At 29.1% G+C, this 23,623-nt stretch overlaps 1 protein-coding gene across 1 annotated transcript in view; it reads right to left on the bottom strand.

The window, feature by feature from the left end:
- Positions 1-23,478, bottom strand: part of LOC142326474 (OTU domain-containing protein 7B-like) — a 47,168-nt gene extending 23,690 nt beyond the window's left edge. The window contains exon 1 of the mRNA XM_075369049.1: positions 23,118-23,478. The gene's annotated coding sequence lies outside the window, so the exon portion shown is untranslated. The remainder of the gene's footprint in view (positions 1-23,117) is intronic.
- Positions 23,479-23,623: the final 145 nt, after the last annotated feature.

The following is a 23,623-nucleotide window of genomic DNA, read 5'->3' as shown; positions in this document are numbered from 1 at the left end:
TACGAGGGCGCCCAAAAAGTAACTTACATTTTGGTATAAGAAAAACAGCAGTTGTTGGAAAAAATTTATTACATTCAATTTGAAAACACATCCTTAAACTACATTTATATCTAGTTGTCAAATAAATTGAGACACTAGTCATATCTGGGGATGAGTTTTTGTACCCCATTGTCAAAACGTTTGCCGCCTGGGTTTTTCAGCCATTCACTGACACCTTCCTGGAGCCTCTCATTGTCAACGTGTTTAATTACCAGCCAATTTTTCATGTGAGGGAAGACTTGGTGATTACTTACTGCTAGATGTGGGCTGTATGCAGGATAATCAAAAATTTTCCATCCAAACTTTCCCTGAAGTTCTCGAGTATAATCAGTCATGTACATATGTACACGTCGTAGATGAAGAAAATCTCAGAACTAATATGTCATATTGCTTGTTTTGGATTACTCTCTGTAGCTTTATTAAGGTCTCATGATACACTTTTGAACTTATTGTAGCGCCACACTCTATAAATTCAACAAAAATGATTACTTTTCTGTCCCAGTAAACTGGAACTATCTGTTTTTTGCTGACAGTGTTTTCCGACATTTTCACATTTTTTTTGTAACCCCATTTCATAGATTGTAGTTTAGTTTCAACATTTACATATGAGACTGTATTTTCATCACCTGTCACTATCTTTAGTCCCTCACCTTTTGTGTCATAGCCCTTGAGAAAAGTCAAGCTGATCCCATACACTGCAATTTGTGTTGTTCTGAAAGACGTAATGGAACCCATCGACCACAGAACCTATCACAACCCAACATTTTTGTCACAACATAAGGCAAAAGGCTATGTGAAATTTTTAACAAAGGTTTCATAATGAATATTTACTAATGATGAGAAGAGCATTTCATTAAGACTCTATAGCAAAACAGTAGGTTTTAATTTTTTTGCAAAATAAATTTATTTGATTTGAGGTTTCCAAGTATTTAAATTTATGCCTTAGGTGATAATACTGTGCAATTTTGTTCAGTCACTTTGCCTTTAAAGTCTTCATCCACATAGTTATATTGATATTCTAAGGTAGCACCAATGTTAGTGTAATGTCATCCTGAAAATAAACATTTTCATTATTATAAAATCTTATTTAATCTGTTTATGGAATAACTGTTTTGTTAATATCTAACGAACCCTGTTGGTAAATTTTAAAAGATTGAAATAAAAAACTGGAAAATTAATAATAATTGTAAAAAAAGATTATGCTTCACATTTAAACAATTAATAACTTGGATCATTTGTATTTTATATCGCCATTGAATTATTAAGCTTTTCTTTTTTAAACCACTGTGATATGGTTAAAAAGAGTATCAAGAACTCGCTCATTTAGTTAATTTGTGCTTTCACATCAACTTCAGTTAAATAATTAAAGTAATTCATAAATTATTCTAAAAAGTTGTCAGATTTACTAACAACATCCTTCCTATTGTAATTCATAATTTAGTTATTTTTTACTGAAATTAATCTTTTTATGATACATATTATTCCGCTCTACTGTTACTTATATTTTAAATTCTATTAATAAAACCATTTGTTGCAGAATACTGAGATAAAACAAATCTTACATTAATTTTATTTTGAAAGTTTAGCATAATCTTAAACATCGTATCTTATCTCAGCATTCTGTAGTAAGTGGTTTATATTAATATAATTAATTATTTATACTTTATTGTTTGTTTTAAATACATAGTTTTATTTCTGTCATTACATATTACTGTAAATTCTTTTTTATAACAACATGGAATTAGAGAATTCTATTTACAATAGAATATTTCCCAGTCATGTGACTTTTTCATAAATTTAATGATAATATTCCCTATAATAATGGAATTTTACCAACTTTAAAATAGAATAGTAATGTTCCATATTCATGAAAAAAATATTATCTTATGAGTGCAATACACCCTATAAGCAATCATTAATGCCCCTTTACAATCTCTTATTGCATGCACATGTACCTCCCCATATGTTCAGTAAATATTCTACATATGTACAACGTGAATAGTCTTGCCTTATATTGCATCTAGTTTATTTCTTTTTAATAAAAGTAATATTCTTAAATATGTGTTGCTTTTTAATTATATTCAGTTTAACTATTAAAATATTTTTCATTTTTTTGGGTGTTGTTTTTGATGACTCCCATTCCTCCAACAGCCAAGCACAGAAGCATCAGAAATGGATAGGTTATGGTTTTAAATTAGATTTTCAGTTTTGACGAGAGCTCCCCTTACAAACATGGTGGTTAGCACTGATCACTGCTAGCAAACATTTGTGCATAAACTAATTTATTTAAATTTTTCTCCATTAGGATTTTTTACAGTTTATTTTGTATTTTTAATAGTTCGCCTACAATTCCTAATTTTCTTTTAGTTATAAATAATGATTACCCCTAACTCAGCCAATTATGTTTTGTAAAGGCATGTAATACGTTAACATTTTTATTATCTGAAATATACCATATATAGTTTGTTTCCAAGTATAAAATAAAATAGTATGTACAGTTTATAAACAATGTTAATAAGAGTCGACTTGTTTAAAATTTTATTTGTTTTCTGTTGACATTATTTACATCAATTTTCTTATAATTAAATTCTCTACAATTTACGTTTAAAAAATGTATGATTTATTGCCAATTTAACAACGTTATTGTATCTCATACGTAAAAAAATGTGTTTCTGACCCTATTTTTGGCGTTTTACATGGGATATCTTAGAAACTAAGAGAGATACAGTTCTGGGACCTATTTTTTTCGATTTCCCAGCTTAAAAACAATTGAATTTGCCCCTTAATTCACCTTCCCAGAATTTCAGAAAGCCTTAATTTACCCGGAGGAACTGAAACTCGGGCGAAATCTTTCATCCAGTATAACTCGCTAATGAAGCGTTTTCGGACCTATGTTTATATGAACTTTTTTCTTATTTTTAGCCTCTAGAATGAGTTGTCAAAGCATTGCCTTATTCTCCGGAATCACCTGTATAAAAATTTAGTACCATTCTTGAAAATAAATAAAAATTGCCTTTCTCCAATACTTTAGAGTTCTTCGCTCATCCAGATACGCATATAATGTCATATCATTGGTGTTGATTCTACCCATATATTTGTTACAATCTAAAACCGTAGCTGGCTTTTTCTGTGATAACTCTACCACCATTGTATTTCCTTATATATTTGTATTTTCCTTATCCCTTACTTCAGAATTTGTAGAAACAAAGATGACTGGCTTTTTTTGGTTTTTTCTGTGTAGGCTAATCCTAAAATTTTATTTTGTTTGCAGTATACCTTATGTCCGACATTTAATTGACCTTTTACCATATCAGAAACGTATTGCAGGTGAACATTTTTCAAAACCATTGTGTAGACTGTGAATTATTTACTGTCCAATAAGATGCTATTGTAGATTTTTTTATCAGACCCATGTTTACAATGACAACAATGAATGCCCTTATTTCAGAATAGGTGACAGAAAGCCAGTCGTTGAAGTGATTGTGAAAAGAAATATTGTGTCAGCCAACAATTATTTGATTGGCGTACCTATTTGTTTCATTGACAAAAATATTCAGCAGAGTCTGTATAAAAACAAATTAAATTAATCTATAGGACAAGCACCTACATGGATAAAATTGGTTCCTCCCTCATTAATGGACCTCCAGGTTACATTGGCATATCATCATCCTCATCGTCTGAATGCAAAGAGCTGTCACTAAATACTTTCCTGCATACATCGATTGCGGGCATAGGCCAGGTTGACGTAACATATCATAATCATCTAGGCCTACATGGCAATTATGGTTCACGAGCAAAGGCCTTCCTTGCGTTTCCTCTTCAGGTGTGCATCTTGGGTCATCATCAAATAAATTGGACACAGAATAATCAGAATTATTATCGCTATCATCATTACCAATATCAGATAAATCGCTAAGCAATTGCCTGTCACTTTCACTTAACATTAATTTATCGCCATCCATATTCAAAATCAAAGCTTATTTTGTAAATATTTAGAACACACAGTTAACTTATAAAAATAAACCATCAACAAAAACTAACTTACGTATCATAACCTTAAGAAACACATTGAAAACAACAAAGAATGTAAACTGAATGAACTGCGCACTTTATTCATCGACACTGTTCTGTCAGCTGTTATAACTCTTTTATTGCTTCGTTGTCATTATTTTATTTTTATATAAAATATTATATTTCCAAATGTATTTTTATTTTTATTTTTTCAAATAAAATGTAGTTTTAAAAGATGTGATCACTTTTAAATTAAATTTGGTGCAAACTGGTTTGTATTTACAAAAATATACGGCGACAACGAATTGTCTCCTGGCATTTTTTGAATTGAAGGGTGGCAATGGCGGATCATCGCCATAGCATTTTTCGCATATTTTTCTAGTGGCGATAAATCATCGCTGTGGTACTCAATGGGTTAATAGTGATCATTATTGAGTCTTTTTAACAAACTTCTTTGGTTAACAGAGTCAAAATCAATCGTGGTTGGTTCTAACAAGATGGCGCCATAGTGCACACAGCTAACGTCTCTATGACTTTTTTACAAAATGTCTTTGATAAACAAATCATTTCAAGGGGTTTGTGGCCTGTACAATCGCCATATCTGTCTCCCCCAGATTACTTTCTGTAGGGGGGGCAGCGAAATAAGCAGTGTATCACTATGTACGTTTGATAAACTAGAAACCGCATATGTACGAGACATTTCAGTACATCAGCTGGTTAAAGTGTTTGAAAACAAATTGAAAATGTGTTCATTGTTGTATTAATATTGGAGTTGGTCATTCTCAACACTGTTTAAAAACTATTCCAGTTATTGTAATATCTGTTTCTATAAAATAATGGAGTAAAAATGTAGAGTAATAATTAAGAAAGTTTCGTCGTTGCACTTCCATTATTCCCATGCACAGTAATTTTCCTAATGCACTGTATATTAGTTTTTTCTTTTAATTCAAGGAAGTCCACCTGTACAATTTTGATTTATAAATTACTTTTTTAGCAATAGATTAATCTTTTATGATATTTGGAATCTCTAACAGAAAATTTATTTAATTCACAAATTCAGATATTATAAATTATAACATATTATCTAGCAATGTACCAGAAGGAACTACATCAGCATTTGGCTGGAGGAATAAAAAAAAAACTGGAGAAAATCAAGATTACAACAGTGTCATAAGATATTAAAATAATTAATTCCAATAAAAATTAAATAAAAAGTTCACTATAAAATATAAACCTCCTTAATAAAAATTAATTAACCTATTAATTACTGCGGATATAATTCATCTTATCAAATTTCACTGTATTGGTTTTGTTTAAAATATATTGGACAATTTTCAAAGGAAAAGAAAAGCAGTTGCCATTTTGAGTTACTGTATATATAGTATGACAATTAAATTCACTGCCATATATTACCATACAACAATACTGCAAATAATTTGCATGCATTAATGAAAGGATTGGAAATTAGTAAAACACCTGAATTGAAAATACAATGAAATTTATAATATTTTTTTTTCATTTTGATTTAGAATTATTCCTCTCACCAACCTAAATTATTGAATACATAGCAGTATAATATTATAAATATAGTCAGTGAAACTAATATATTTAATTATTTTTTAAAATAATTAAGACCAAAGGAAGCAGATGGTAATGTATCTAATAGTAGAACTAACCTCTGGGGATTAACATTGATTTCAGTAAAATATACAAATTAGACATGGTGTGTACCACACCGTAAAGAATTTTTTTAATTACGTTTATTCTAAATTCATTTTTGTTTAAGTGGTATCAACAGTTAGAGAATACAAACAAAGACAAATGGAGATTTTTTTTAGTCATTCGTTTTCCTATTTGTTGGTCAGCCTGAAGTGTTAGTATTTTTTTGGCAGTGTATTTAATAACTATTTTTGTAACAGTAAATTGTATTTGTTAAGAAATGTGCAAAATAATAAATAATGGAAAGGGACTTTTTTGGACTTGGATTATTTTTTGGTTTAAAACTATTCTCCATTCTTTTCTATATAGAATTAGTAAATGAAAATTGACAAAACAGTATAAAACATTAGCAATTTGAAATTGGAAAGGAAAAAATGTTTAAGTAAGTTCACATTTAACCAAGAAACATAAATTTCAGGTTTATTTTTAAAAAGGTTTACTTTTACATTGTTAACCCTTCACTGAGTGAAATTAGCTGTCCTCTTCTTACCAATCATTTATAATGTTCATTGATCTCCAATTTTAATACTTTTTATCTAAAGACAATTAGTCTGATGGCCAAATAATCTATAACACTCTCCTATATTTCATATCTAAAATTTTGTAATTTCTTTCATGCAATACATTTCATAATTATATAAAGTCTAACATATTTAATAGATTTTATTTCATTTTTGTGACTGACTTTTTAATTAGGAAAGTTTAATTTTCATTAAAATAAAGCTTAATGTTACTTCTGACAGGTTTTTTTTTACATAAGAATCGCTGAAAGTTATTATAAAATGTATAGATTTTTAATATTCAGTCCTTAACTACTTTACTGATCTAACTATATATATTACTATAAGTACAGTTGATTTAAGTTTCTGTAAAAATAAACTTCTAATATTAAGATGAAGTGCTTTCTTGCATCCTATTGTCTTTCTTAATTTTATTTTATAAAGAACTTGAAAAAAAATCTTATTGGTGAATAATAACTGTGTAAAATAATGTTTTTTATTGTGTATCTATAAGTAATTGTAGTTAACAATAAAAAAATAAATAATGAGATAAAGTTTGAATTAAAAAATCAAAAATAAAATTCTATTTACCACACAACTGAATGATTACTTTATTTCAAAAGTACTTGAGAATTATAACATTTAGAAGTGTACATACCATAAATCAGATAGCATTTTTGCCTATGTAAAATAAACATTTAAAATTTAAAGTAATCAGTAAATTATTTAGAAAGTCGTACTTATAACATTTTCTATTGACAACTGTTCATAAAGTAAAAAAGTTATCACAATGTATTATTTTAAAAAAGAAAATATGTTAACCCTTCTAAATTACTTTTTCCTGATTCTCGTATGTTTTTTTATTACATAACCTTCTAAAGTGTGTTATAAATAAAACTAGATTGAAATCCCCCAGATCAAAAAAATTTTTATGAAATGGGGGCAGCTCATTATTGATTAACATAAATTATCCTGCAACCAAAATTCTTCTTCCTTCAGGAATTAAAAAGCTATTCAAAAGCAAGAAATGGATTCAAAGAAGTACCTTGCATGGCATAATGTAACATCTCTAGTGCACCCACCAGCTGATTTTTTCTTGTTTCTTTACTTGAAATTGACCGAAAAAAAAAAAATGTATTTAAAATAATTTAAATGAATTGTATAATAGAAAGTAAATTATTTTCTTGTTTCTTTACTTGAAATTGACCGAAAAAAAAAAATGTATTTAAAATAATTTAAATGAATTGTATAATAGAAAGTAAATTATTTTAGCAATCTAATATAATGAAACAGGTTTCAAGTAAGCGTTCCAGAAATTTTTCTAATAAGTTTATGGGGGTGGTACGTGTTTGGCTGCTAAAGAAAATTTTTTTTGAAGGAAATAGCTTTTTTAAATGAACATTTTATAAATCTTTTAAGCTACCGTAGATAATAGACTGAAGGAAAACCTGTTAGACAAAAATTTATGGGCTTAAAAGCTCTTATTCTCACAACATATAATTCTTATATAGCACAACATCAAATTAAGTCGACACATATCTTTTCAAACATAAGTTGTATGATTTATTTTTAGCTTCTTAATTCATGTAGGATTGAAGTTCATCACCCTTAAATTACAGTAAGCTGGAGTTTTTCTAACTTTTCATTAAGGATAATATTTTTTTATTTATTGTACATTTAAAAAAAAGATGTTTTACATTACTATAATGTAAAATACTGCTTATAATTTCAATATTTTTATCTATTATGAAACAGATGTAAATTTTAAACTATAAGCAAAATTGGTACAATCAAGAGATCACTAAATTACAAATAATAAATCTATAAAAACAGGGTTAACATAAAATAAAAATATACAGGGATTTTTTTTTCAAGGTCCGTTCAGTCGCGAAATAAAAACCCGCGTAAAAATCAGATGAACCTTTGCTCATATGTGTTGCACAGCGTCTCTAGTATAGCCTTCAATCACGCCGCCTCACTTTGTTTAGTTCTGAACACGCAGCTAGCACGTAAACATGTCTACAACAATAGCATCCCCTGCCCAGTGTGAAGTGCGTGCGGTAATTCAATTCTTCAGGCTGAGGAGTGTAATGCAGCTGAAATTCATGTGTACGGTGAAACTTCAATGAGTGACAGCAAAGTGCGACAATGGTGCAGGAACTTTAAAGCAGGACGTACAGATGTTCATGATGCAGGCGGTCAGGGAAGGAAGCGCGTGTCAACCGATGATCTCGTTGAGAGAGTGGATGAGGCAATTTGAGAAAATCATCGGTTCACAATTTCTGTATTGAGTGATTCGTTTCCTGAAATTTCAAGGTCAGCTCTCTATACCGTTGTGAGTGAGAGACTTCAGTAGCGCAAACTGTGTGCGAGATGGGTTCCCAAGATGCTGTCTGACCATCACAAAACAATGAGAATGGACGCCTCCCTAATATTTCTCTAGCACTACCACAATGAAGGAGAAGATTTTTTGAACAAAATTTCAAAAAATTTGGGCATGAGACATTGGTCCATTTCAAAACTGAAGAAACAAAAGAACAATCCAAACAGTGGATGCATTCTCATTCTCCCAGTAAACCAAAGAAGTTCAAGCGAACCTTCTCCAACAGAAAGTGTATGGCTACTGTGTTCTGGGACCAGAATGGAGTTCTCTTGGTGGAATTCATGGAACGTGGCACGATCATCACTGCAGCCTCATACTGCGTGACTCTTCAATGTCTACAAAGGGCAATTCAGAATAAGCAGAGAGGAATGTTGTCATCAGGCATTGTCTTTCTCCATGACAATGCTCGGCCGCACACTGCAGCTGTAACAAAGAAGCTCCTGCAGCGTTTTCATTGGGAAGTGTTTGATCATCTACCATACAGCCCGGACTTGGCTCCATCCGATTTTCACCTCTTTGCTCACATGAAACGCTGGCTAGGAGGACAACATTTTGGCACAGACATCGAGCTGCAGACTAGTGTAGAAACATGTCTGAAAACACAGGTGGTTCCATTCTATGAGGAGGGTATTGGAAAGATGCTACCACGCTACAACAAATGTCTAAATCGGAGTGGCGACTATGTAAAGAAATAGCGTAACTATGTAAGTACTGGTGACAAATAAAAATTTTCTCTGGTTTTAATTTCGTGACCAATCAGACCTCGAAAAAAAATAACCCTCGTGTATATATATATATATTAATTAAGAAATTGGGTTGATGAGGTGTAGAAAAAATATAACATAAACTTTAATGAACACTATGAAAATTAATGTGCTGAAAAAAATAGAAGTCCCTAAAACAATACTAATAACATTTTAAAACACAAACCTTTTATTTATAAAATATTTCTGATGAATTTTCTTACTTATTTCTAATTATTGAGGGAATCAGGAAGTGTTTCAGCAGAAAGAAAAAATACTGTTGTTTTTATACTCAGAAAAAAAATTGTAATAAGTCTGTAACCTATACATTATAATCTAAATCTTTCTTCATCTGTCTCTAAGTAAATCACTAACAAACCTTTCTGATGCTAAATTAACATACAGAATATTATGAACTTTCTATAGACTAATCATAGATTCATCCATTATGGTACATGATTTTAACAATTATTAAATCTTATTACAAAGACGTGCTTATTGTAAATTATTGATTTGACATCCAAAATTTTAAATAGAATTACAAACAGCACTACGCAAAATATTACATTTACATTAATAACTTATTTGCAGTATGATTTTTAAATATGTCGGCCTAGCAACTCTCTCAACAAAAATTATTCTACTGTGGACTACACTTTCAGTAAACTGCAAGTAAAATATTTTTTTATTTATCGATTCTAAACTAGTCCATTAGTCTAGAAAATGTCTGAATCCTTTACCAGAACAAAAAAAAAGATCTATCAGGAGATGATATCTGACAACCTGGTTCATAATGACATAATGTGCTCGAACACCATTATGTTGAATTACACAAAGTTTTCTTCATGCTTCATAAACCATATAAATGTATTATTTTTAACCATGCTCATATAATTATCTCAAGTTATTATACCACCTGCAAGATTTACAATCCCATTTCATCAAAAAGTGAAAGTCTTTCTCACATAAACACCCTTAGTTACTGCTTCAAAATAATTTTCACTGTACCAATATCTCCTTTTATGTCAGTTGACGATACAGCTCAGTTAGTTTCATATGACATGCAATTTTACTAAAGTTCATGTTGTAAACAAAAAATTTACTCTTAAATTTATGTTCTTGAAAAGCACTGCTTATCTCTTTCATATATCTTGTAATTCAGAAGTTAATGATTTAGTTGACTCCTAACAACTCTGAGTCACTGCTAAAGAAACATGCCATTCATTTACTTCTGTTCAGTCTGTTCTGGAAGATCAAAGTTTAGATACATGTTTACAGATCCGTGTTCATATCAATTATTATCCATGTACATATAGTACAGTCAATTTTTATTTTTAATTGAAAATCCTTACGTACCGATTGATGTTTTTTCCTTATGTTAGGGGTGATGAGGAAAGCTTAACTCCAGATTTTAACATACCCCATAGATTTTTGAAAAACTCAAAAAGTTTATAAAATACGTTTTTCTCTGAATCTATGCATTTTAGAGAAAAGTTTTTCAAACAAAAAATGTAGAAGACATTCTCCTCCACAATTAATGTCGTTGAAGTTATGCCGTATAATTTGAAATTGAAATACTAGGTGGCGCTGAAGTTGAAAAAAACATGTTTTTTTGGTTTTTTCACCAGAAAAAATTGTTTTTCGTCTGTATTGCATTTGGAAAAGTTGTTAATCTCAAAAAAAAGACAATTTTTATTTAAACAATTTTCTTGTACGACTTACCATTTTGGAGCTGTAGCTTGTGAAAGTGTGAAAATGTTGTGAATTGGGCCTGTCTTCGAAACCGGTCTATTCGTTTATGTTTTTTACAACTGATGACTAATAGCAATTAGTTTAGTTGAAAAACGTATCATAGTAAAATTGTCACTCTTTGGTAATATCAATGTTATAAACAAGATTACATATTTATTTTATTAAACTGATAACAACAGGCCCTAAACCAATTTTAATACAACTAAGCATTAATCCAGTGTAATAACATTAGGTTAAAGAACAATTTAGATTCGGAGTAACAGTACAAGGTGAAAAGATAAAGATGCTACGATTTGCTGATGATATAGTAATTCTAGCCGAGAGTAAAAAGGATTTAGAAGAAACAATGAACGGCATAGATGAAGTCCTACGCAAGAACTATCGCATGAAAATAAACAAGAACAAAACAAAAGTAATGAAATGTAGTAGAAATAACAAAGATGGACCACTGAATGTGAAAATAGGAGGAGAAAAGATTATGGAGGTAGAAAAGAATTTTGTTATTTGGGAAGTAAAATTACTAAAGATGGACGAAGCAGGAGCGATATAAAATGCCGAATAGCACAAGCTAAACGAGCCTTCAGTAAGAAATATAATTTGTTTACATCAAAAATTAATTTAAATGTCAGGAAAAGATTTTTGAAAGTGTATGTTTGGAGTGTCGCTTTATATGGAAGTGAAACTTGGACAATCGGAGTATCTGAGAAGAAAAGATTAGAAGCTTTTGAAATGCGGTGCTATAGGAGAATGTTAAAAATCAGATGGGTGGATGAAGTGACAAATGAAGAGGTATTGCGGCAAATAGATGAAGAAAGAAGCATTTGGAAAAATATAGTTAAAAGAAGAGACAGACTTATAGGCCACATACTAAGGCATCCTGGAATAGTCACTTTAATATTGGAAGGACAGGTAGAAGGGAAAAATTGTGTAGGCAGGCCACGTTTGGAGTATGTAAAACAAATTGTTGGGGATGTAGGATGTAGAAGGTATACTGAAATGAAACGACTAGCACTAGATAGGGAATCTTGGAGAGCTGCATCAAACCAGTCAAATGACTGAAGACAAAAAAAACAAAAAAAAAAAAACAACATTAGTTCTGTTTTTGTTATGCTAGAGAAAGATGGTTTTCTAAAGATGTGATTACTTTAGCAGTTTGTATATAAATAGATATGTTTTAATCATTTATACAAATTAACAAAATTATTACTAAATAGAATATTTGTTTGAACTTATGATTAATAAATGGTAACTTGCTATTACTTCATTTTATTAACAGTACATGTTATGTTTAATAGAATGATTTTAAAACAAACAGTTAAATTTTTCTACATTACAAAAAGGAATAAATTAAATACAATTTATTATATGTAATATAACAACAAACATGTAGTTAGTTTTTCTGAAAATAGCAAGTATAAAATGTCTTCATTGGGTAAAGAAATCTTCATAATCATCTTTTACAAATTTTATAAAGTTATGTGCCTGTTTATCATTTTATTTTAATATTGGTTGGTTCTGTCATTTAGTACAGTGTGCAGTAAAATAAAAAATACAGTATAACTATAATTATATCAGCAGTTCCCATAGAGTGGCAGTAAATCAACCCCTTAACCATAAGATACATTGTTGCAGAAGATCAGCTGGTTTCAGGTTAAATAACTGGAAAAAGTTCTGGCATATTTTCTTATACCATTTCATCCATGCTATTTCACTTACCATTTTATCCATCTTGCTTGTTAAAATAATTGTTAAACTGGATCTTTAAAAAAATAATAACTGCAGAAAGATTGTTCTTAATTTAATATTTTTAGGGGATTCTAAATTTCAGTATTTTAAATGAACAATGTGATTTTTTATCAACAATGCTTGAATAATTAACTTATATCATAGCATACTTTTCTCTTATTCATTACTCATATAAGTAGAGGCCTGTTATAATATATAGAAAATCAAGCTAATTATTCATCTTTCTCTTGCAGCTTCATCTAGTATTTTAATGTATGTAATCTGTTCATCTTATAAATTTATTAAACTACAATTTGCTGATACAGAATGTTTCTTTACTTTCACCTTATTATTACTTAGACATCTGAAATATTAGCAGTATTTTTGCAGAAATACTTGTGTTGATTACAAGCCGAATGTGTTTGTTGTTTAATCTGTTCTGTTAAATTCGTATTTACTTATAGTGTTAAAATTTCGCGTAATTTAGTAAAACTAACTTTTTACTTTCCTGGCAACATAGCTTTAGAGCTATGCTACATGACCCAGAAACCCCAAAAACAAAAAACGGGGTAATATTCGTTCATATGTACATGGGTATGAAGTTTGATAAAAACAATAAGCAGAATTTTTTAATTTCCCAGGCTATGTAAGTCTGACTGTCACAGTTTTTTTAATGTGTTGGTACACTTGTTCTTTTTACATTTTTAGCCATATTGGATGCTTAGTTTATTGTTGGCTGTTGAAAAAGTTACACGTGTTTCGATATGGTTAGCAATTTTTAAATTTTGAAAAAAATGGAACAAAGAATTTTCATTAAATTTTGCTTTACATGGAATAAAGTGCAGCACCACATTGGAAATGTAGAATGTTGCTTTTGGCAATTCTTCTATGAATAAAACAAGTACTTACTAGTGGTACACATTTCCACGAGGGCTGTGAAGAAATTGAAGTTTACAAGTGCCCTGGACGTCCCAGCACATCAACAACTGGTGACATTGAAAGAGTGAAAAAAATGATTGTGGACACTTGCCAAATCACTGTCAAGAGAGTTGGGTAATGATGTTGACATTTCATTTGGCTCATGCCAAGCAATTTTTTCAGATGTTTTGGGTATGAAATATATAGTAACAAGATTTTGTTCCAAAATTATTGAATTTCAACCAAAAGCAGTGCCGAATGAACATTGCTCAGGAGTTGCTGAATGAAGTAAATGATGTCCACTGCTCAAACAAGTCATAACTGGTGATTGAAACATGGTTGTAAGGGTATGACATTGAAAGTAAGGCCCAATGGAAACTTCCTAAAGAGCCAAGACCGAAAAAAGCTCAAGTGCAATCAAATGTGAAGGTTCTGATCATTTTGTTCTTCAATTTCAACGACTTAGTTATCATGAGTTGTGGCCTTCAGGTCATAAGGTCTATAAAGAGTACTACCTGGAAGTTCTACACCATTTTGTATAAAGCAATCCGAAGAAAACTCCTGGCAAAAAAATACTAGGCAATTTCACGTGACATTTCACCTGCTTACACTTCACTGCTTATTTGTGAATTTTTGGGCTAAAAGCTGTACCGTTATGATACCTCAGCCTCCTTAATATTTTTAAGACATAATACCCTTAATGAAAAATTACATTCATATTAAAAAATACACTATTTTTTTAATACAAAATACTGTAAAAACAATTGAAATATTTTATAGTCGCACTAGGAATTAATTGTTTAGTTTAACCCATCGGTTTGGTTTAGTGGTGAACACATCTTCCCAAATCAGCTGATTTGGAAGTTCAAGATTTGAGTTCCAGCGTTCAAGTCTTAGTAAAGTCAGTTATTTTTACATGGATTTGAATACTAGATTGTGGATACTGGTGTTTTTTGGTGGTTGGGTTTCAATTAACCAGGAATGGTTGAACTGAGACTGTACAATACGACACTTCATATACAATCATACATATTATCCTCATTCATCGTCTGAAGTATTATCTGAATAGTAGTAATCGGAGGCTAAAACAGGAAAAAGAAGAACAGGAATTAAGTGTTTGGATATGAATTTAAAAAATAATCCCATATCTTTGTGACACCTCAGTCAATTATTTTTTTAATGAATAAGATGATCAAGTATATTTTATCATTATAGTGGACAGTATGAAATGATGTATAATTATCATTTAATACTGTTTGTACATTAATAAAAATAAGTGAAAACTATTATAACTGCTGTTATAACACCTAACATTCACCGCTCTGAAAGATTACTTTCAATGATTTGAAAATGCATTGTTTAGAAATGTTTTCTACAGATCACAAAGAAATAAAAAAAGAAAACTAGCAGGAAGATATTCATTACTGATCATGATAAAATTTCTCTAAACAATTTAATTACAGGAGGCGTTAGTCTTATTTTTAATAGTCTTCAGACATTATGTCTATTACTGGAATGTTCAGTTATTGATATCATGTTTTTGGTCATAGAAATGCATTCTAATGTATTGATCACTTTTCATTATTCTCCCTACAAATACAAGTAACCTTGTCATGATAAAACAATCCTACATCATTTTAGCCGGGTATTTAGGTTTTTAATGATGGTGTGTTGGTCTTCTCTTTTGCAAAATTTTAAATTGATTGTAAGATACTCTCTGGCCTAAATTGAAAGTAAAATACTCTCATTTAAGAAAATAACATTCTTCCATTTCTCAACAGTTCTGGGTTTTTTGACCGAGTAAGCTTCTTTTTTCAGATAGCCTCAGGCTAACTGCTACTTTTCTGGTTTATGAGCATTCTTTCCATCTGCTAACAATCTTCAATGCACTGTCATGATGAAAGCATTTGTCCCACTAACTGCCAAAAATTACTCAGGCTAGCCTCTTTAATATTTCATTGACAGTATCAAAATCAACTATACTTATTGACAATTTGTCATAGATGTGCATGTATGCTTAGAAAGGAAGTGTTTTTTGCTTATTTTTATGAGATTATATTTATTATGTTATATTGATTTCCTCTGTAAACTAAAAGAATTTAGAAAAACTAATTAAAAATAAAATATAAGAGCACAAAAATCTATAAACTATGGCAGTAATAACATAATTGCAAATAAGTAATAGGAAGTCACAGAACAAAATTCTGACCTCACAAGAATTTCCTCAAACTATTTAAATTATTCAGTGATATATATTACCTTTTATATCTTATTGGAACTTCACTTTTCTACATCTTCTTTGATATTGCATTATTTATTCTTTCATTTATCTCATTTTCTATTCTCCCTTTTCAATTTGTTCACCATGCTTTCTTTTATTTTAAGTCACACTTTTACTTTGATTTCCTTCTCTAGTGGATAAATGTTCCATTACTTTGATGTTGTAGATATACAAGATTGATCATAAGTAAGAAACTAAATTACAACAGTGTTTTCTATCCAAGGAGAGGTTGTACAAAAAGTCAAACCTTCTGCTAAACTGCAAAATGAGTTAAAGCTAAGCTAGTAGTGGTAAATAATCTTATCTAATATAGAGAATATAATCTAATGTAAGGAACTCTCTGTAAAGATCTTCAAAAATCTTACTTAGCACATAATAGTACAGTAAATGTCCAATATTATGCATATTTTCTTATTATAGAAACATCTTCCTGGAGGTATCAGAAGATATGGTGCTGGCAAATCACAGTTCTATGCAGAAGCAGATAGTGAATCACATGATAGAGTAAGTCAGTTGACACCAGTTAAACCGGCAACAAATCAAGATACTACTGTTTATTTATGTAAATCAACATTTTATGAAACCAATCAATTATGTCAAGCAGCTGGTTGTAGCTTTTTTGGTAACCCACAAACAAGTAATTATTGTTCAAAATGTTACAGGCAAGTATTACAAGATCAATGTAAATAGTCTTCAATTTGTAATCTTCTCATTTTATTATCAAAATAATGAGAAGTTATAATTTATGTTGAGAATATTATTTTGTTATATTTATTATTTTTTTAATTTATGTTTTTCTTGTAATTCACTATTTGTTATTAACTAGAAAATATACAAATTCCTAATTTTGTAATATATTGAATAATTGTTGATAATTTCAAGTATTGTGTTATTTAAGAAAAATTAATAGAAAATATTTATTTTATGTTGAGCTATATATAATTTGATGTTATTGTTGATTATCTAGTTCTGATTTAGAAATATGTTATTGTTTTTTAATAACAGAGTGGAAGTTTTAAATAAATATATTTAAAACTTAAAGTAAATATATTTGGATGTAGTTATTTCTATACATTTTTTATATCTTTGATTACTAAATAATCATTATTTCAGGTAAAGAAATATTTTTTTTAACCCTGAGAAAATAATATAGCTTCAAATATATAGAATTCATTCAGCATTGTACTCAAATAATGTCAATAGACTTTTCTTTTTTTTTATTAATCTTTTAATTATCATGGGTTTTAAAACTATTTTGACAGACTACAGCTCTTCTTTTTTTTTTTTGCTATTATCATATGCAACATACAAAATCCAAATAGCTTAAAGAAGCACAGGAAGAGCCATAAGTATTTTTTTTAAATTAACAAGCTATGCTACCAAAATCAAATGTAATTATATGATACTACTACCACCAAATATTATATATTAATCTATAATAACATATTTATTTTTTTGATGAAAGATATCCATCATTTGAATAGGAGACATTGTCAGTTAAAAATATCCTAAATGATCTTGTAGTGATATTTTTCTTCTTTACAATCTTTTAGTCTACTTGGAAATAATTTCATTAATTTAACCCATATATGCAATGGATCTTTATGTTGTTAATTGTGAATATTTTCCTACATTTTTCATTATCAGTTAAACTTTTTTTTAAGATTATCATTGATTTTTCATTTCTACAACTTTTACTGAAACATTTTGTATTAATTTAGCCCCCAATTATATAGAGAGTCTTTTGAAATAATTTAACTTTTTACATAACCTTAATCCTTGTATTATGATCATTGACATCTCCATTAATTTTAAATTTAGAATTGTTTTTTTTTAAATCTACTGATACAATACTTTGTTTATTTCCTGTTTGGCATTTCTGTCTTTTATAAAGAAGGTTCTGGGCTCAAATTCTGGTCAGGCCTGTCTTTTTCACATGCTATAATATTCACATCTTCCTCTTCATAAAAAAAGGAATTAATTGTAATCAGGTGTGCATTTATATCACTAAAAGAATAATTAAATAAGTTTGTAGTAGTGATCTTTTTAAACTATTCTAACCTATCTTGGTGGGTCATCTTAATTCACTCCTCTTCCTCCTTATCAGTTATGGACATATGACTCCGTCCGTATAGTATCTAATAAGGTTCTGCTTGTAAATCTATTCAGGGGCTCAGTTACCTATCTGATAGCTGCACAATAAGCCTATAAGCCTAATAGATTGAACTGCCTATTTGATAAATCCAGGCTTCCCAAAAAAATAGTAATAAAATCTAATTGCACTTTTTAAAGTTTTAATTATTTTTAATAAATTAAAAGATTAACATCAGTAATAAAAGTTCTTTTTTAGCAGTATCAGTTAATGCTTATATAATGTCAAAATTTTGATGATGGATGGATGTATCTCAACAGTATATATATATATATTTATTTTGCTTAAATTAATATCAGAATCTGATCACTGTTTAAACAATAAAGGAAACTCATTTTTTTTTTAATTCACAATAATTAAAAAAACATTTAATGACAGCTCTTAATTGAAAAGAATATACAGTAGAAGTCCGATAATCCGGCACGTTCGGGACCGGCTCGGTGCCGGACTACCGAAAATTCCGGTCTATCGGGCGGTAATTATAAGAACCATTAGGTTAATAATTAAACTACAAATACATACAACAAAGTTTATTTTACATTTCATATAATGTATGTACACGTACTGTAAAACATATTTCACTTAGATTTAAAAAAAGTCACGAATGTCTTTTTGTTTTCTTGACTTTTGGCATTTAGTATAAAATTTATTTCTAATGATATGGAAATAAATAATTTCTGAAGCACTGTAGCTAGTACTAGCCTCAGCAAAAGAGATAAAATTATTTAGCGATTCTGCAGCTTCTGCCCAGCTGATTTTTTCCTTTTCTTCCGTTTTGGCATCCGAGTCACTTTCTAAATCTTGGCCGAATTTCTTTGCCTTTTCAACAATCATTGGCCCTGTTACCGGCTTTCCTTCAGAACGTACTGCACTAAACCATTTGAACAATACACTATCTAGCTGTTCCGGTTTTGGTTTTTTTAATGTTTGTCTAGAAGCCAATTTTTCAGTTGTTACCGATTTAGAAGCAAACTTCATTAGTTTATCTTTTTGTTTTTTAATGTCATAAATAGTTGATGAGCCAATATTAAACTCATTCATTAAACCATTTCTATTCTCGCCTTTTTCTAGCCGTTTGATGATTTCTAGTTTCTGATTGAGGGTCAGTGTTACGTGTTTTCGTTTCTCTCCTTTTGAACTCGAAGGCTTAGGTTTTGAAAACATGGTCACTGTACAGTAGAACGAAAATCACTTTTTTTATAAACAGTTTCAAAAGTTACGTTTACCGCGATGTGAAAGGACAAAACAACAACGCACAAAAAAATGGCGAAGACGATTCGTGATCGATTAACAGAGCTGCACTGCACCTAAATTTGTTGTGACAGCTGAGACTAGCCGGGCGCTAATTGTTTCCGAACAATACCGAGCGCTTCTGGATGATCCCGAACTACCCCGAAAACTTCCAAATAGCTCTCGAGCGTTAAAGATTATAAGATATTTGCTTTAAAGACACACTTTTGGAGAAAACCAAAATTTTTACAATTTTCCGGAGCGATTCCGGACTGTTGGATGCCGGACTAATGGACTTCTACTGTATTGAAGTATCATTATATAGAATAGATTACAATGATAATTCTTGGTTTTTATATAGTGTTATTGATTTTTTGTTACATAAAACTGTTACAGAAGCTATTACAGTAATACTTCTTAATAATTTTAATGTAATACACACACACACACACATACCCATATGTTTGTATATTTAGATTAAATTAATCTTTGTATTTAGATTATAATGATATGTATTATTAAGCTGCATGTATTTTTTTACATTGTTTTATTTTCATTATATGTCTGATTTACATCTATTTATAATGGTAGTTCAAATGCTGGTCTCAGAAGTTAGCATTTTCACATACAAAATACATTTATCATCATCAAAAAAGGGTGGCTGTAATTAAGCATTATTAAACTGAGTTTTCAGGCTAATAAGTAAATAAATTTTACAAATTAAAGAGAAAAATATACATAAAAATGAAGGTTGTACTGTTTTTGTATTTAAAAGAATTAATGTTGTAATTTAATTACCTTTATTTGATTTTTGTTTTTTATTAAATTAAATTACGATAACAAATATTTATGTTTGATATCTCATTTGCATCACAAGTTACGATTCCATTTTCATCAAAGTGATAAATAAGCAAAGCTTACATATTACAACTTGAAATAAATACTTTTTTAAAAGGGTATTTTATTACTTTTAAGAAAAACATCATATATTATTAGAAAATCTCAAACCGTAAAACTTTCAAAAACTTTCCACATTCGCTTGTGGAAGGTTAATAAAAGTACTTTAATTGAAAATACTTTATTATTATTTCAAAACAGCTTAATCACATTTTTATAACATATATAGAAATAACTGCATCCATTAATTAGAAAATAATTTTTTCAGGGTACACATTTCTTTTTCATTGTGCAGAAGATAATTTTTTTCAGAATATATTTTTAATTTTATATTTTAAGATAAATATAATCTTTCATTATCAGTATTTTTATAGTCTTTTTTTTTTTTTTAATGAATATTGGATAAATTTTATTACATTATTCATTATTGTCAAAGATTTAAAATATTTATTTGAGTTGAAATCGTTTTTGTTACATAAGTTTATAAAGTACATATATTATGTGTAATTTTTGTAATCTTGTTTGTATTAAAATTTACAAAAATTTAAACAACGTATTGTATAACATAGTAAACACCACTTTCTAACATTGATTTCATGTTGTTTTTTCTGTTATTGTTGTATTTTACGTATATGTAGTTATCTATATTATACCAATAGATTAATTTTTATTGAAAGACAAGCTTACCAAATATTAATTGTAAAAATGTACTAACTTAAGCTCTAGATTGATGTCAATGTTTGCTTTAGCATCAGGTGAATTGGTGGTGTAGGATTGTTTGTGTGCGGTTATTAGAGAAATAAAAGTAAAAAAAAAAATGTTTATGATAAGAAAAAAAAATTTTTAATAATAACTATAATTATAATTATATGTACTATAATATAATTAAATGTACAAAGTGATTGCATATTGCACCAACAGTATGATATAATATTTGTATTTCACAAATGTATAAAAACAAACTAACAAATGTGTAATAAGAAGTAGTGATCTACTTAATGTTATTGTGTGTACATTTTTGTAAAAAAAAATTACTAATTTACTATTTATATATTAAACAAGTAGAATTTTCTAAAAATTGTTTACTGTTTTTAGGATACAGTTTTTACAGAAATTTTATAATTTTTAAATATTTATGTTGTACATATATGTAAAACTTATCATGTTCATTGTATTTTTACATAAAAAAAATATTGTATGAATGGAAACATTTCAGGATGTTGTCATATATACTTCATGTAAAAAATAGTATAGTTTAATATATGAATATACTATTTCACATTGTAATTAATAAGATAATCACTGTTGTAAATTACTTTATTAGTTGTGTACATCTGACAAGCTTTCCCTGCACAGTAACTGCATAGCATACCTATCCTGATCAAACTTACTGAATTTAGTATAATTATACATGATTGCAACACAGCAATCTTATAGCAGCTTGTATTCAGCATGCCTGTCTGAAGTTTGTGCAAATTAACACTCCACATTTAGTAATTCACCAGAGCAAAATATTTCTGTTACCTAGGGACTTATCATGCCAAGAAAAACTATTCCACTGTGATTGTGGAGAACTGATCACAGAGACCTGAAGTGGCTTGAGACAATCCATTATGTGATGTGGGAATCCAAAACTGCCCTTCAAAGACACAAAGCAGAAAGTACCCCGTAAGTGAAGCAGATGAAGATATACAGCAGAAACCTTACAAATTCAAAACTTGAATGTTAAAGTATAAGACATTTTGTTGTTACTTGCATGCCATTGGAAGTGATGTTCCATACCATACTTTAAGTATTAGAAACTCAAGTGTATTTAAATATGGGTCAATAGCAAGTCATACAACCAAGGCATTTCCCCTCCCCCCTCAAATATGTGCACTTTCACCAGATTCACCCCTCTATATGCGAGGATTTGGGTTATCCCTCTAATATCATGAACAACAGTTAAATGAAATTGTATTTATTCTTTGTAGTAGACTTTTAACTTTTTAAAGAACGTAAAATTCTGGATTAAAAGTTACTTAATTCTACACCATTATTTTTATTTTCTATAAAACTGATTTTTAGTTTAAGTGAATTTATTTTATTAAAAGAAAATAGTTTATGTGTGTATGTATATGCGCACACATATTTAATCCTTTCAAGTTTATTATTTCTAATTCTTGCATTAAGAGTTATTATATACACGTAGAAGTTAAGCAAGAGAAAATGTTGGAAAAGAGATAAATATATGATTAGCACTATGCTGTTACTCCACCCCACCACTGCTTTGTTTGTTTCCTATTGTGCAGTTACAGTCTGATGCAATTTTATTCTTGATTAGCAGACTACATGTTAATTATATAAGGAAATTGTATAATTGGAAAACATTATAGTGTTCATATTAATTTAGCATAAAATACTTAAGAAAAGAACAAAAAGATTGTTGCATATTATATAAGTTATTTACTGTAGATTTTTTTCTGTAGGTGATGTGTAATTTAGTGTGTAAATGCCTTTGATAAAAAATTTACAGTTTTTTTTTTATATAATATCATTTCATTAATTAATTATTATAAAGTATCAATTAAGTCTTTTGCTTTCATAACTTTTAAGTTCAAGTAGATACTGTGCCTGTTTTACACAAAGAACAGTTGTGTGTATCAGTATGTACTTATTCGTCTTTTTTTTGTCACAAACTGAAATTATTCTAAATTTAATTCTAATTTAATTAACACATTCTAAATTTTCATTTTAATAATGTCATAACTAATTCAGTCATACATACCTTGTATTTTAATTATGACTAATATTTTATTTTCATGATTTTTTCATCTTCATGATGTTTTTGAGGTATACATTAAATACAGTCTGTGATGTCATATGAAAATTTACTCAGATTATTACAGTATTTAAAAAACCACTTTTACTTTATATTTATTCATATTTTTAACTTTAGTTTTGTACCAACTTGGTTTATGTGTAATACATTAAGGTTTACAAGCGTCTGCATTGCATGTATGTTTGTATTTACATAACACATTTGCATTTGAAATTAAAGTGAACACGAACTGAGTGAATTAAATTTGTTTTGACCAAACTAAAGAATGTTATTCAGTTTTACTAAAGAATTTTATGAAGCTATCATTGGTTCAGATTCACTTCTACCTTGTAACAAATAAAACTTGTGATCAGAAATGGAATTAATTTGCTTGTATTGTTTATTAGTGAATAAAAGATAAAATTACTTACATCACTTCTAAAAATATTTTACCCATTGTTCAGTTCATTACA

This window comes from Lycorma delicatula, chromosome 6 (assembly GCF_047948215.1).
Source record: "Lycorma delicatula isolate Av1 chromosome 6, ASM4794821v1, whole genome shotgun sequence".
In the NCBI taxonomy this organism is placed as follows: domain Eukaryota; kingdom Metazoa; phylum Arthropoda; class Insecta; order Hemiptera; family Fulgoridae; genus Lycorma; species Lycorma delicatula.
This window is presented reverse-complemented; position numbering and strand designations above follow the sequence as displayed.